The sequence below is a fragment of the Meles meles genome, chromosome 5, assembly GCF_922984935.1.
Source record: "Meles meles chromosome 5, mMelMel3.1 paternal haplotype, whole genome shotgun sequence".
NCBI classification, from domain to species: Eukaryota; Metazoa; Chordata; class Mammalia; order Carnivora; family Mustelidae; genus Meles; species Meles meles.
In genome coordinates, this window is record NC_060070.1 from 54978401 (window position 1) to 54995328 (window position 16928).

General features: G+C 39.8%; 1 protein-coding gene across 2 annotated transcripts in view; it reads left to right on the forward strand.

Annotated features, from left to right (window-relative positions):
* Positions 1-16928, forward strand: part of LATS1 (large tumor suppressor kinase 1) — a 53933-nt gene that overhangs the window by 279 nt on the left and 36726 nt on the right. Inside the window, exon 1 of one of the 2 annotated variants that reach the window (XM_046005893.1) lies at positions 1-122. The exons of the other annotated variant lie outside the window; for it this stretch is intronic. The gene's annotated coding sequence lies outside the window, so the exon portion shown is untranslated. The remainder of the gene's footprint in view (positions 123-16928) is intronic. 2 annotated transcript variants of the gene reach the window in all.

Here is a 16928-nt window from a genome sequence, read left to right on the forward strand (position 1 = left end):
CGATGCGGGCCTGATTTGGCTGGTTGCATGGACCTGAGCTGAGCCCTGCCCTGGGGTAGCGAGGGTTGGCCGCGCCCGGGGCTGAAGGAAGAGCTGCAGCCACCGCCGCCTTGGAAGTGCAGGTTGGCTTGGGGAGAGTTTGGCTAGGTAGTGTGTTTGCACGAAGTGTCCCGCTTTCACCCCTATCCCGAACAGGGACGGGTCAGTGTTTAGGAAGGAAGGAAAGTGAAAGGTGGTTCTGAAAGAAAATTGCAGTTCTTTGCATCCCAGAGAGACTCGATCCTGGATTTACCTTGAAGAAAGCCTGGGAATTTCTGTTTCCAGTCCACTGTAATGTTAGCTTACTGTTCATAAGCTAGGAGGGTAGCAGGGACGGAAGGGTTTTTATGCGGTAGGAATGTGTACCTAAATAAAATGAGGGAAAGAAAAGGAAAGGAATATTACTTGTTATAACTTAAGAACAAAACTTGGATCGCGAAGAATGACTCCCCAGTGATTTGATTTAACCCCATTCTCTTCTCCAATTGAAAGTTATTTCCTAAGAGAACAAAGTTTAATGTTTGTCACCCCATATGTTACTATGACTTAAAAAAAATTATATATATATCGTTGTTTAGAAGTTATTCCTAAAACTAGTGAAGAATAAGTAAATAGAGTCTTACACACAAATGTTGTGTCAGTTCACCCAGGATCATGAAGCTTGTCAGGGCTTTATGGATTATTTTTTTTTTAAATTAAAATTCTTTATCAGACTCCCTTCATGAGGAAGAAAAGGTAGAAAATTATAATTGGAATGAATGTTCTTTGCTAAGATAGCTACATTTGTGATTTAAGTAAGGTTATTTCTTTCCTTTAGTAAGTTTGTAGGCAGGTAAAATGAGCTAACTACGCTAAGGCAGTGGAGGAATTTGATTGATTTAACAGTAAAAGAAGTAGCATTGTGTTCCTCTGATCAGCTGCTGCTGCAAGAAACTAAATCGTGGCACAGGCTGGGGAAGGCACAATCTCTGTGCCTGAATACCTATTGAATATGCCTTGCCTCTTTCCAAAGCAAATAAAAAAATACTTCTACAGGTTTTTTTTTGGTATGAAAAAATTGTAGGGTTTGGGGGGGGTATGATATCTGTTTTCTTCTATAGGTTGTTTTGTTTATAATGCTAGTCCTTGTTACTTTGTATAACTTAGAGCCTTGGAATAGATCCAACTCTGATTATTTAGTTTTCATTCTAGATGTTACATTTAGATTAGTGGTTTTTTTGTAGATCACAAAGTTATTTAGTCATTGAACAACATTTTCATCAAGTAGAAATAGCAGTCATTTTTCAGCACAAGATAAAATATAGTGGTAGTTTTCACTTTTGATCAACTTTGTAGAAAGCAAAGTGAAGAAAATGTCATCAGTAAGCAAGAGATTCTTGAATATTGCTGTCTAAACAACTGAGACTCTATGCTGCTGAAAAACAATACATACTACTACTGTTGCTATTATCGTAACTGACTTAGTCAAAGCATTGAGACAGGCCATCTTTTTTTATAAACCTAATTCAACCCAAGGTAACACTTTGAAATCCTATTAAGTAATGGTACCTGGTTTTTCCCCAAGTTGGATAAGATATCTACAAAAATTGTTTGGGTTTGCTGACATTTGCATATTTGGTAAAGGTCTGAAGTTTCAAAGAAATGGAGATTTTGTCTGCTCAGTCTAACCAATTTAAATGTTCCCTAAAAGAATGAGTGAGTCATGATCCCTGCCTTTAGGAAACTCAAGATGCAGGTTCTGATGAGGAGAGCCCTGGGGTAGTTCAGGATGTGCAGATTCTGTTTCTAGTGTGACCTCCAGTTGGCTGTGTGAACTTGGGCCAGTTTATCTCTCCAAATCCATTTCTTCATCTGCAGTGTGTATGGGGGGATATATATATTTAAGATACCCTATTCTCGGGCGCCTGGGTGGCTCAGTAGGTTGGGCTGCTGCCTTCGGCTCAGGTCATGATCTCGGGGTCCTGGGATCGAGTCCCGCATCAGGCTCTCTGCTCAGCAGGGAGCCTGCTCACCCCCCCACCGCCTGCCTCTCTGCCTACTTGTGAGCTCTCTCTGTCAAATAAATAAATAAAATAAAATAAAAAAATCTTAAAAAAAAAAAAGATACCCTATTCTCTCTGAATCTGTGATCTAGTAGGAAAAATGAAACAACTACAAGAGTAGGGCAAAAACATAGGTTTTGTTTGACCATGCAAAGTGCCTTTACAATTCAGAGAAGGATAACAAATAGGCAGGTCAGTGAAATCTTTGTGAAGATGGCATGTGAATGGCACCTTAAAAGTTGGGTATAATTTCTACAAGACGAGATACGGCAAGAGCTCTCCCAAGAAACAGAATGAGTAAGGACATGAAGGTAGAAAAGCACAAGACAGAAAAGCACAGATACAAAAGCTGATATCAAGTAATTTGGCTTGATTTGAGTATCAGGTACACTGGGGAGAGGCTGGGTAGGATAGTGAAAGAGATAAGATAACTGACTGACATTATTGAGTTGGGCATGTATTCTAAATATTTGACATACACAATTGACCCTTGACCAACACAGATATGAAGTGTGCAGGTCTACTTATACACAGATATTTTTTCTTTAAATATATTGGAAAATTTTTTGGAGATTTGCAACAATTTGAAAAAACTCACGGATGAGGGGCGCCTGGGTGGCTCAGTGGGTTAAGCCGCTGTCTTCGGTTCAGGTCATGATCTCAGGGTCCTGGGATCAAGTTCCACATCAGGCTCTAAGCCGCTGTCTTCGGTTCAGGTCATGATCTCAGGGTCCTGGGATCAAGTTCCACATCAGGCTCTCTGCTCAGCAGGGAGTCTGCCCCTGCCACCCCAGCTAGCCTCTCTGCCTACTTGTGATCTCTCTCTGTGTCAAATAAAGAAATAAAATTAAAAAAAAAAAACCTCACAGATGAGTTGGATAACCTAGAAATACTGAAATAAATTAAGAAAAAGATGTTTTGTAGGAATACAGAGTATAATACTTATACAAAGTACATGTTAACTGTGTTAACATGTGTTAACTGTGTTAACAGTAAGTCTTCTGGTCAACAGTAGGCTCTTAATAGTTAAGTTCTGGGGAAGGCAAAAGTTATACTCAGATTTTGAACTGTGTAGGGTTCAACAACCCTAACCCCTGTGTTGTTCAAGGGTCAACTGTATTAAACTGTATTTTGAGCATAATGCTCAAAATAACCTGATTAGATAAGACCATTATTGCCCACATTTGAAGATGCAGAAACTGAGGCACAGCTTGCTAAGATTACACAGCCAGTTAGTGGTAGAACTGGAATTTGTACCCTGCAGTTTGACTCCAAGGCTCTCTAACCACTAATTTAAAGGAGTCATTGAGAGTTCTAGAGTAGGAAAGTGACATGATCAGAACTATTTGTTTGGAAGATTAATCTGACACCAATGTAACATGAGTTCCTGGTAAGCTATTTTGCTTTGAAGAATTCATTTTTAAAAACTCTCTTTATTTTTTTTTTTTAAAGATTTTATTTATTTATTTGACACAGAGAGATCACAAGTAGGCAGAGAGGCAGGCAGAGAGAGAGAGGAGGAAGCAGGGTCCCTGCGGAGCAGAGAGCCCGATGCGGGGCTCGATCCCAGGACCCTGAGATCATGACCTGAGCCGAAGGCAGCGGCTTAATCCACTGAGCCACCCAGGTGCCCCTAAAAACTCTCTTTATTGGGGCGCCTGGGTGGCTCAGTGGGTTAAGCCTCTGCCTTTGGCTTAGGTCATGATCTCAGGGTCCTGGGATCAAGCTCCATATCAGGCTCTCTGCTCAGTGGAGAGCCTGCTTCCCTCGCTCTCTCTGCCTGCCTCTCTGCCTACTTATGATCGCTCTGTCTGTCGAATAGAAAAATCTTTAAAAAAAATTTCTCTTCATTTATTATTAATTTGAATCTTTACATTTGCAATTAGCAGAGATTACTAAGATTTGTTATTGCCAGTGTTGAGTATATCTTGTTGGTTGGAATTGTAAATTCATACACCTTTCTAGAAGGCAATCTGACAATAAGTGTCAGAATTTATTTTTTGACATAGCTCTTTATTATTTTTTCCTTTTTCAAAAATTGTATTTTATTTTAAACTCCAATTAAGTTAACATACAGTGTTATATTTCAGGTGTATAATATAGTGATTCAACAATTCCATACACCATCCAGTGCTCATCACCACAAGTGCACTCCTTAATCCCTTTCACCTATTTTACCCATCCCCCCACTCACCTCCCCTCTGGTAATCATCAGTTCTCTATAATTAAGGGTCTATTTCTCCATCCATGTCCTGAAAAGTGGCAAGATTTCATTCTTTTTTATGGCTGTATAATATTCCAGTGCATATGTATGCACTACATCTTTATCCATTCTTCTGTTGATGGATGCTTGGGCTGCTTCCAATTTGGCTATTATAAATGATGCTGCTATAAACATAGGGGTTTCTGTATTTTGGTTAGTTGTTTCTGTATTTTGGTTAGTGTTTCTGTATTTTGGGGTTAAATACCCAGTAGTGCAGTTACTAGATCTAAGGGTAGTTCCATTTTTAACATTTGGAGGAATTTCCACACTGTTTTCCACAGTGGCTGTGCCAATTTGCGTTCCCACCAACAGTGCAGGAGGGTTTCTTTTGCTGCACATCCTCACCAACATTTGTTGTTCCTTGTGTTCTTGATTTTAGCCATTCAGATGTCAGTGATATGAGCATATCTTGGAGATATTGCGGGTTTAGTTCCAGACCACTGCAATAAGACAAATATTGTAATAAAGCAAGTCAAATGAATTTTTTGGTTTCCCAGTGCATGTAAAAGTCATGTTTACACTATACTGTAGTCTACTGATAGTGCAATAGCATTATGTCTAAAAAGATAATAAATACATCCTAATTTAAAAATATGTTAACTGCTAAAAAATGCTAACCATCATCTGAGCTTTTAGCAAGTCATAATTTTTTTGCTGGTGTAAGGTCTTGCCTCCACGTTGATGGCTGCTGACTGATCAGGGTGGTGGTTGCTGAAGCTTAGGGGGGATGTGGCAGTTTCTTAAAATAAGACACCAGTGTCGTTTGCTATATCCCTCAACTATTCCTTTCATGAACAATTTCTCTGTAGCACACGAAGCTGTTTGATAACATTTTAACCACAGTAGAACTTCTTTCAGTATTTATTGGAGCCAGCCACTCAGTTTGCCACTGCTTTCTCAACCAAGTTAAGAAACTCCTTAAGTTTATATAATATTCTAAATCCTTTGTTGTCACTTCAGCAATCTTCACAGCATCTTCACCAGCAGTAGATTCCATCTTTTTTTTTTAAGATTTTTTATTTATTTATTTGAGAGAGAGAGAGATCACAAGTAGGCAGAGAGGCAGACAGAGAGTGAGAGGGAAGCAGGCTCCCCGCTGAGCAGAGAGCCCGATGTGGGACTCGATCCCAGAACCCTGAGATCATGACCTGAGCTGAAGGCAGCAGCTTAAACCACTGAGCCACCCAGGCGCCCAGTAGATTCCATCTTGAGAAACTACTTTCTTTGCTCATCCATAAGAAACAACCCCTCATTCATAAGAGTTTTGTTATGAGGTTCCATCACATCTGTAGTTACGTCCTCCACTGAAGTCTTGAACCCCTCAACATCAGCCATAAGGGTTGGAATCAGCTTCTTTTCACACTCCTCTTAATGTTGCTATTTTGACCTCTTCCAATGAATTATGAATGTTCTTAATGGCATCTAGAATGATGAATCATTCCAGAAGGTTTTTGGCTTACTTTACCCAGATATATCAGAGGAATCACTGTGTATGGCACCTATAGCCTTATGAAATGTATTTCTTAAATAATGAGACTTGACAGTTGAAATAACCTCGGAATACATGGACTGCAGAATAGATGTTGTGTTAGCAGGCATGAAAACAACATAAATCTCATTGTACATCTCCATCAGAGCTCATGCGTGACCAGGTACATTGTCAATGAACAGTAATATTTTGAAAGGAATCTTTTTTTCTGAGCAGTAGATCTCAACAATGGGCTTAAAGTATTCAGTAAACTATGTTGTAAACTGATGTTCTGTCATCCAGGCATTGTTGTTGCATTTATAAAGCACAAGCAGAGTAAATTTAGTGTAACTGTTAAGGGCCCTAGGATTTTTGGAATGGTAAATGAACATAACATTGGCTTCATCTTAAAGTTACCAGCTGCATTAGCCTCTAAGAAGAGAGTTGGCTTGTCCTTTGAAGCTTTGAAGCCCGGCGTTGACTTCTCAGTGCCAATGAAAGGCCAAATAGCATTTTCTTCCAATAGAGGCGGTTTCACCTACACTGAAAGTCTGTTATTTAGTGAACCCCTTTCTTAATTATCTTAGCTGGATTTTCTGCTGGATTTTCTAGATAACTTGATGCACCTTCTAAATTGGTACTTGGCTACTTCACCTTGTACTTTATGTTATGCGAATGGCTTTTTTTTTTTTTTAAGATTTTTATTTATTTATTTGACAGAGAGAGATCACAAGTAGGCAGAGAGGCAGGCAGAGAGAGAGAGAGGGGGAAGCAGGCTCCCCACCAAGCAGAGAGCCCGATGCGGGGCTCGATCCCAGGACCCTGGGATCATGACCTGAGCCGAAGGCAGAGGCTTTAACCCACTGAGCCACCCAGGCGCCCCTGGGAATGGCTTTTTTCTCTAAATCTCAAGAACCTACCTCTTCTAGCTTCAGACTTTTCTTCTGCAGTCTTTACCTCTCTGTTTTCACAGAATTGGAGAGAGTTAGGGAGGGCCGTGCTCTGGATTCGGCTTTGGCTTAGGGTAATGTTGTGGCTCGTTTGATCTGTTACACAAACCACCAAAACTTTCCATATCAGCAGTAAGGGCATTTCACTTTTTTAATCCCTCATGCATTCATTGGAGTAGCACTTTTATTTATTATTTTCCTATTTTAAAGATTTTTTATTTTCAAGTACTCTCTATATCCAACGTAGGACTCAAACTTAACAACCCTGAGATCAAGAGTCACATGCTCTACCAGCTGAGTCAGTCAGGCACTGTTGGAGTAGCACTTTTAATTTCCTTTAAGAACTTTTCCTGGGGGTGCACCTGGGTGGCTCAGATGGTTAAGTGTCTGCCTTCAGTCAAGTCATGAACCCAGGGTCCTGGGATTGGGCCCCACGTCGTCATTGGGCTCCCTGCTCAGTGGGGAGTCAGCTTCTCCATCTCCCTCTGCCTCTCCCCCTGCTCATGCTCTCTCTCTGTATCTCTCTGTCTCAAATTAATAAATAAAAAATCTTAAAAAAAAAAGAATTTTTCTTGGGTTGTCTGGGTGGCTCAGTTGGGTGTCTGACTCTTGGTCAGGTCATGATCTCATAGGACGTGGGATCCAGCCCCACCGCAAACTCCTCATCAGTGGGGAGTCAGCCTGAAAGATTCTTTCCCTCTGCCCTTACCTCTGCTTGCATTTTCACTCTTTTTCTCTAAAATAAATTCATAAAACAGGGGTGCCTGGGTGGCTCAGTGGGTCAAGCCTCTGCTTTCAGCTCAGGTCATGATCTCAGGGTCCTGAGATCTAGCCCCGCATCAGGCTCTGCTTGGTAGGGGCCTGCTTCCCCCTCTCTCTCTGCCTGCCTCTCTACCTCCTTGTGAGCTCTCTCTCTGTGTCAAATAAATAAAATCTTTGAAACTAAATAAATACATACATACATAAATCTTTAAAAAAAGGCAAAATAAAACAAAAATCTTTTCCTTTGCATTTACAACTTAGCTGACTGGCACAAGAGGCCTACCTTTTGGCTTGTCAGCTTTTGACATGCCTTCTTCAATAAGCTTAATTGTTTTTAGCTTTGATTTAAAGTAAGAGACCTGCAAATCTTCCTTTTACTTGAACACTTAGAGGCCATTATAAGGTTATTAATAGGCTTACTAATTTCAGTATTGTTGTATCTCAGGGACTAGGGATATCTGAGGAGATTGGGGGACAACTGGTTGGTGGAGCATTCAGAACAGCTACATTTATCAAATTTGCAGTCTTGTATAGGTGTAGTTCATGGTGTACCAAGTCAATTACAGTAATAACATCAGGTATCACCAATCACAGATCATGATAACAAATACAATAATAATGAAAAGTTTTAAAATACTTCAAGAATTACCAAAATATGGCACAGAGACATGAAGTGTGCAAATACTACTGGAAAAAATGACATCAGTAGAGTTGTTCAAAGCAAGGTTGTCACAGGCCTTCAGTTTATTTAAAAAAAAAAAAGGTATCTGAAACAGTAAAGAGAAGCCAAATAAAATTAGATATGCCTATGTGTATTCTCTTTGATGCGGTAATTCCAGTTCTGGGAATTTATTTTTATTTTTATTTATTTATTTATTTTTTAAGTAGGCTCCATGCCCAGCATAGAGCCCAACATGGGTCTTGAACAGTCCTGAGATTGAGACCTGAGCTGAGATCCAGAGTCATACACTTAACCAACTAAGCTACCCAGTGCCTGGGAATTTATCTTAAGGGAAGTGCTCAACAATGTGTGGACAACAATTTTTATTGTCACATTTTTTAATGAACTAATTTTAGTATTTACAAGGAATATGTTATATACATATAAGCTATGATCATAATAATAAAAAAAAATTTGTGAACTCACCACCCATCCTCAGAACTAGGATATTACCAATACAATTAAAGTTACCAGGGCACCTGGGTGGCTCAGTGGTTTAAGCCGCTGCCTTCGGCTCAGGTCATGATCTCAGGGTCCTGGGATTGAGTCCCGCATCGGGCTCTCTGCTTGGCAGGGAGCCTGCTTCCCTCTCACTCTCTCTGCCTGCCTCTCTGCCTACTTGTGATCTCTCTCTGTCAAATAAATAAATAAAATCTTTAAAAAAATAAATAAATAAAGTTACCAGTGTTTGAAACATTATAAAAGCAAAAATTGGAAACAACTTAAATGCCCATGAGTAGGGGATAGATTAAATTATGGTACATATACATGATGTAATTCATTATTGAGTTACTTAGAAAAATAAGATTGCATTGTCATATTTTCTCAGTTTCAAGAAATTCTGAACAGTAAGTCTAAAACCATCTGTTTAGTGACAGTATTTCAGGGAAAGTAAAAGAAGCATAGTTGTTTTTATAGTCAATTTTTTCCTTTTTTCAAAAAAGATTTTATTTATTTATTGAGACAGCGAGTGAGCAAGAGAGCATAAACAGGGGAAGGGACGGAGGTAGGGGGAGAAGGAGAAGCAGGCTCCCTGCTGAATGTGGAGCCTGACGTGGGGCTTAATCCCAAGACACTGGGATCAGGACCAGAGAAGAAAGCAGACAGTATTTGGCTGAGGCACCCAGATGCCCCATAGTTAATTTTTTCAACAATACATATTTTTTTCCAAAGATTTTTATCCATTTAATTGACAAAGAGGGAACATAAGCAGGGGGAGTTGGAAATGGAAAAGCAGGCCTCCCGCTGAGTAGGGAATCCAATGCGGGCTCGATCTCAGGACCCTGGAATCATGACCTGAGCCAAAGGCAGATGCTTAATCCCTGAGCCACCCAGGCCCCTCAATAATATTTCTTAAAACATTTTTTAAATTAAGTAATCTCTGTACCCATCGTGGAGCTTAAACTTAAATCCCGAGATTGAGAGTCATGTGCTCCACTGACTGACCCAGTCATGTGCCCCTAAACATAGTTTTTTATTAACCTTCAATAGCATACACTTATCCAGTCAATTGTATACTTTTTTCTTTTTTTTTTTTGGTGGCAAAAAAGTTTGAATCTCAACCTTATTCACATTTAGAAGAAATTCTGAATGTGAATAAGGCTGGATTTCTTTGGGCTTTGGGGTAGTTAACACAACATGATGACATGCCACTTTTTTTTTTTTATAATTGAGTATATGATTTTGAGGTATATTGAAGAATACTGGATTTTGTCTTGTCTTTGCTTAAACTATTTTTTTCTTAGCTAAGTGAGTTATTGCTGGAAATTAAACATTTGGTGATAACTCAAACGACTTTGATGTGCATGTACTTCATGAATCTCTCCTACCTCTGAAAATTGTGTGATCTCACCTAAATTTGGCAGTTCTTTATACCTTTAATTGCATTGCCTATTGGATGACAGTTCCTGAGTACATAATGCTGTATGATAGTAGAATCTTTTTGAAGACATTTTGACAATCAAGGATCTAGATTCAACCATATGTGATGCTGCCAATGAAAATAACACAGTTGGAGGCACATGGGTGGCTCAGTCAGTTAAGCATCAGATCTTTATCTCAGCTTAGGTCTCCATCTCAGGGTTATGAGTTCAAACCCCACATTGGGCTCCATGCTTGGGGTGGAGCCTACTTAAAAACACACACCCGGAGTTGAAATGACAAGGGAATTTCACCTTATATTTATGGTCAAATTAGCTATGTGCACTGTCTGCTGTTCCAGAACTGCTTGGGGGGTGGCAAAATTTCTTTAAATATTGACTTTAAGGGACACCTGCTTGGCTTGGTTGGTAGAGTGTGCAACTCTTGATTTCGGGGTTATAAGTTTGAGCCCCACGTTGGGTATAGAAATTACTTAAAAATAAAATTTTGGGGGCACCTGGGTGGCTCAGTGGGTTGGGCCTTCAGCTCAGGTCATGGTCTCGGGGTCCTGGATCGAGCCCCACATCGGGCGCTCTGCTCAGTGGGGAGCCTGCTTCCCCCTCTCTCTCTGCCTATCTCTCTGCCTACTTGTGATCTCCCTCTCTCTCTGTCTGTTAAATAAAGTATTTTTAAAAAAAAATAAACAAAATTTTGACAAGATGGGACCAGGGAGGGAGACAAACCGTAAGAGACTCTTTATCTCAGGAAACAAACAGGGTTACTGGGATGGGGGAGAAGGGATAGGGTGGCTTGGTTATGGACACTGGGGAGGGTATGTCCGATGGTAAGTGCTGTGAATTATGTAAGATTGATGATTCACAGACCTGTACCCCTGAAGCAAATAATATGTTACATGTTAATAATAATAATAAACTTTAAATGAAAGAATGCATGCAAAATCCATAGCATTGATTCTAGCTTATGTAAAGAGAATAATATAATCATGGCTCTGTTGCAGTAAAAATAAACAAACAAATAAATAAAATTTTGGATCCTTGGGTGGTTCAGTTGGTTAAGCAACCGAATCTTGGTTTTGGCTCAGGTCATGATCTCATAGTCATGAGATCACTGAGCCCTGTGTTGGGCTTTGTACTAAATGCAGAGTCTGCCTCAGATTCTCTCTCCCCTCCCCCTGTTCACTAGGGTGCTCTCTCTTTCTCTTCTCTCTCAAGAAATAAAATCTTTGAAAAAAAAATATTTAAAAGTAAAATAAAAATCTTTTTTTTTTTTTTTAAAGATTTTATTTATTTATTTGACAGAGAGAGATCACAAGTAGACAGAGAGGCAGGCAGAGAGAGAGAGGGAAGCAGGCTCGCTGCTGAGCAGAGAGCCCAATGTGGGACTTGATCCCAGGACCCTGAGATCATGACCCGAGCCGAAGGCAGCGGCTCAACCCACTGAGCCACCCAGGCGCCCCATAAAAGTAAAATAAAAATCTTAAGGGGCTCCCTGGGTGGCTCAGTCCATTAAACATCTGACTCTTGATCTCAGCTCAGGTCTTTATCTTAGTTTGCTTCATGAGTTCAAGCTCTGCTTTGGGCTCCATGCTAGGCATGGAGCCTGCTTTAAAAAGAAAAAGAGAAAAGAAAATCTTTAAAAATAAATAAATATTGACTTGTGTATGTACTCAATTTCGGAAATACTAGAATGTGGAAAGCATGTATCTTACAATCAAAACACTACTTATTTTCAAAAGATGGTCATAGTACTACATTGTTCTTTTGATAGTTTATTGGGCCCTAAGCAGCAATAGCTAGATTCACAGGCCCTGTGGCCCATCTGTCCAGTAATGTCCTCTTCAGGTCCAAATATGGTTCCTTTTGGTCCAGAGACTTGTTCAGTTATCTTTGTTCTCATTCTTTGTCCTCCTCTCTATCCCCTCTCACTCGTTCACTCAAACACCGTACACAGGGGTATAACAAGAATGGCAGGGCCTTAATAAGCACTACTATTAGAAAAGGAGAAGAATAGGAAAAGCAGTAATTGCTGATCCGTAATAATTTTAAATCTCAATAGGCAGGTCTTGAAAGCAACCAGCTATGGAGGTAGGGGATTTTCCTTAATTGGACCTTAATCCAATTATATGGAAAGAACTCCATCCTCATTCATCATTTTCTGTGACCCTTGACCATTGTTCCCTCAAAGAACCTCTTTGGGGTTTTTTTTTCCATTATCATCCTTGGCTACATAGGGAAGTGTGTGGGAGAATAGTACCTCTTTAGAAGGTGCAAATCTTTCTCATCTAGATTATGGTTCGTGCAAGTTGGGAGCCTCAGGGATTTAAATTATAAATAGTCAAAGGCCTCTTTAAAAAATCAGAGTTTGAGTAGTTTTTTGAAAAAAAAAAAAGTTATTTCCTCAACGTTAGTAAGCCTCTGATGTGTTTAGTTCTAGTCAATTCCATGGGTCAAAAACCATATTTCATATGTGTTAGTAACCTCTTCTAAAAATTTGAGAGCTCCCATTTCTATACTCAGTTGGTTATTTGAGACGCAGCTATCCCCTTAGAGTGGGTTTTACCACTGAGGTACTTTAGTCAGCTGAGAGATGCTAGTGGACATCTGTGCTGAGCCTTTTAATTCCACCTCTTCCTGTTTGGGGTCTAGAATTAGGCTGCATTCCAACCCTGCAGGATTTTAAATTTCTGTCTATTCCTTCCTATTTCTGTTTCCAAATCAGCTACTTCTTTCCTGACCTTATCATTTATTTATAATACTTTGCCAAATAGCCAATAGCAGCCAACATACACTTCTAAGATTCTCGTTTTCAAACTCTATTTTATAGAACTACAAATTCAGTAGACTCTTTGTCACCTTGTAAGTTATAATAGGCAACAGCTTTATCAAATATTCAACCACTGTAAAACATGGTTTTTCATTTTTCCAACCCCAGTATCACTTTCCTTGAGGCTCTTTGCTTAACTACTAAATCTATACTGTATTAGGGTATCTATTATAGTAGCATATCACTTCTAGATACCAATTTCTTCATCTTTTTTTGTTGTTGTTGTTAAGATTTTATTTATTTGACAGAGAGAGAGATCACAAGTAGGCAGAGAGGCAGGCAGAGGGGGAGCGGGAAGCAGGCTCTCCACTGAGCAGAGAGCCCGATGCTGGGCTTGACCCCAGGACCCTGAGATCATGACCTGAGCTGAAGGCAGAGGCTTAACCCACTGAGCCACCCAGGTGCCCCTCTAGGTACCAATTTCTATATTAGGAGAATGAGAGACTAAATAGGCAGATAGACAATGGCGAGATCATATATGAAAATAGAACTGTGACCCACAGCCTCAATAGCAATAGGCCCAAACAGCCAGGTCTTTGTCAGTAACTGCCAACTTCTGACTCAGGACTAACCAGAGAAAGACAAATATACCCCCAACCAATCACATAGGATGCCCTGCTTCAAGTTAGCTGGCCTCCAGCTTCATTGTGGCAGAGCATACCTGATCTCTTCCCTTTTATTCAATTTAAAGCTTTTTCATTCCCCTGCCTGCCTTTGAATCTCTGCCAAAGAGATGGTAGCTGCCTGACTCCCTTGCTGTGGCAAGCTGTTAATAAGTAGATTCTGCTTATTTTCAGTGGTATGTATTTATTTAAAAAGTTTTTTTTTTTTTAAGTAGGCCTCATTGCAAGGGCTCAAATTCATGACCCCGAGATCAAGACCTGAGCTGAGATTAAATCAGACATTAACTGACAGAACCACCCAGGTGTCCCTTGGATGGTCTCTATTTCCACAATAATATTGGGCTGTTTTGTAGTTAACATTGCAAAATATCAGTGGTATAACACAATAGAGATTTCTTTCTTCTTTACACAAAGTCCAGTGGGGTTCAGTAGTAAACCATTCAGTGGCTTAGGAGCCCATATTCCCTCCATATTGTGAAGCTACCATCTCAAAATGTGACCAGCATTGTCATTGAAGCAGGAGGAGAGATGGAGAAGCACTGGCTTCTAACTGCCTCAACTAGAATTGACACATTACATCAGTTCGTAGAGCTTTGGCAGGATCTAACTTAGGAAATAGAGGGCAGTATGTAAATATAGTTTCTGGCACAAGGATTTATCAAGACCAATTAGATAAAGATATGTCACACTTCTCTATTCCATCATTATTGAAATCTGATGGTATGGATTATCTTTTGAAACAAACTTTTAAACCTAATGATTCAGGGTACCTGGGCGGCACAGTCGGATGAGAGTCCAACTCTTGGTTTCAGCTCAGGTCATGATCTCAGGGTTATGAGATTGAGTCTCACAGGCTCTGTGTTCAGGATGGAGTCTTTGTGAGATTCTCCTTCTCCCTCTGTCCTTCCTGCTTTTGCTCCCTCTCCCTCCCTAAAATAAATAAATAAAATCTTAAAAAAAAAAAAGTTACATCTCTGTTATTTCCCCTGAAAAGCTAATGTTGAAATGATGTTGTTGTGTAGAATTAATTGTTCCTTTTTTTTTTTTTTTAAAGATTTTATTTATTTATTTGACAGACAGAAATCACAGGTAGGCAGGGAGACAGTCAGAGAGAGAGGAGGAAGCAGGCTCTCCGCAGAGCAGAGAGCCCGATGCGGGGCTCGATCCCAGAACCCTGGGATCATGACCTGAGCCGAAAGCAGAGGCTTTAACCCACTGAGCCACCCAGGTGCCCCTAATTGTTCCTTTAAATTAAGAAACCCTTTGTGTTCCTTGTGTGTTTTGTATTTGAATAAGAATAATATGCAGCAGAACCATTTCAAGATCCAGAGCACTGTAGTCATTTCTTTTCTTTTTTCGTTGTTAACTTTTGTGTTTTAGAAAATTTCAAGCCCATACAAAAGTAAGGGGAATAGGATGATGAACTTTCATGTGCCCATCACCCAGCTACAACAGTCATCAGCTGCTTTGGTCTCATCTATGTCTCCATCCACTTCTCTGCAAAACCAAATTTTATTTAATAAATAAATGAAATTCCAGACACCATATTTTAAAATAAAATCCAGACATCATATTTTATTCATAAGTGTTCCAACATGTAGATGAAAAAGCTAAGAATAAACTAATTTTTCATTTATTTTAACTTAAAACACATTATTACATATATACCAGAACGCAGTCATTTCTGGACCATTGTAGCCTCAGATGTTAACAGTATTAGAAATTATATTATTCAAGTACAGAGTTACAGGATATAGGATTAGGATGACTGGCCCAGCATTTTCTTTTCTTCATTTGATTTATTTGAGAGAATGAGCAAGTAAGAGAGAATGAGCAGGGGAAGGAGCAGGGGGAGAGGGAGAAGCAAACTCCCCGCTGAGCAGGGAGCCCTATGTGGGGCTCCATCCCAGACCTGAGCCAAAGGCAGACACTTAACTAACTGAGCCACTCAGGTGCCTCTGGTTCAGCATTTGCTAAAATGTATTCCATAGAAATGGATCTCATGAAATTCTCAGAGGTAGGAAAGTTCTTTGGTCAGATAAGTTTGGGTAACACAGCATTCTCTTCTTATAAATTCATGTATTATGTAAAAGGTCATATTTTGTGATTCCATTTTGGTTTTTTAAAAAAAAAATTATTAATTTGAGAGAGAGCACAATTGGGAGGGAGGGGCAGAAGGAGAAGGAAAAGCAGACTCCCCACGGAGCAGGGAGCCCTACACAGGGCTTGATCCCAGGACCCTGAGATCATTACCTGAGTCAGATTAACAGACTGAGCCACCCAGGTGCCCCTTTTTGATCAATCAATTTTGATTGATAGTAATATTATGTTAGAATATGCAGTATTTAAAAAATTACCGTAATTGAAGTAGAGTTGATTCATAGTGTTATATGAGTTGCAAGTATACTACTCGGACATCTCTGTGTTATGTTTTGCTTACCACAATGTTGCTACCATCTGTCACCGTATAATGCCGTTACAATACCACTGACTGTATTCTCTATGCTGTACGTTTCAATTTAGTGGCTTACACATCTTATAACTGGAGGCCTGTACTTACCATTCTCCTTCACCCATTTTGCCCATTCCCTGTCCCCACCGCTCTGAGAACCATCAGTGTCTTCTCTGTGTCTGTGGGTTTTTGGGTTTTGTTTGTTCACTTACTTTTTAGATTCCACGTATAAGTGAAATCATATGGTATTTGTCTTTGTCTGACTTATTTTACTTAGCATAATACCCTTCAGTTCTGTTCATGTTGTCACAAATGGCGATGTCTCATTTTTTTTTTTTTTTAAAGATTTTATTTGTTTGAGAGATACAGAGCGAGAGAGAGAGAGAGAGAGAGCATGAGCAGGGAGAAGAGGGAGAAACAGGTTCCCCACTGAGCAAGGAGCCCAACATGGGGCTTGATCCCAGGATCCTGGAATCATAACCTGAGCCAAAGGCAGACCCTTACCCCACTGAGCCACCCAGGTGCCCCCATCTCATTCTTTCTTATGGCTGAGTAATATTAACATTGTATCTATAAACAACACATCATCCTTACCCATTCATCTGTCCTTGGACACCTAGGTTGCTTCCATATCTTGGCTATGATAACTAATGCTGCAGTAAACATTGGGATACATATATATCTTTTTAAATTAGGGTTCTTTTTTTGTTGGGTAAATATTCAGTAATGGAACTACTGGGTTGTATGGTATTTCTGTTTTTTGTTTTCTGAGGAACATCCATACTATTTTCTACTGTGGTTTCACCAATTTACATTTCCACCAACAGTATACAAAGATTCCTTTTTCCCACATCCTCATCAACACTTGTTATTTCTTGTTTTTTGATTGTAGCCATTCTGACAG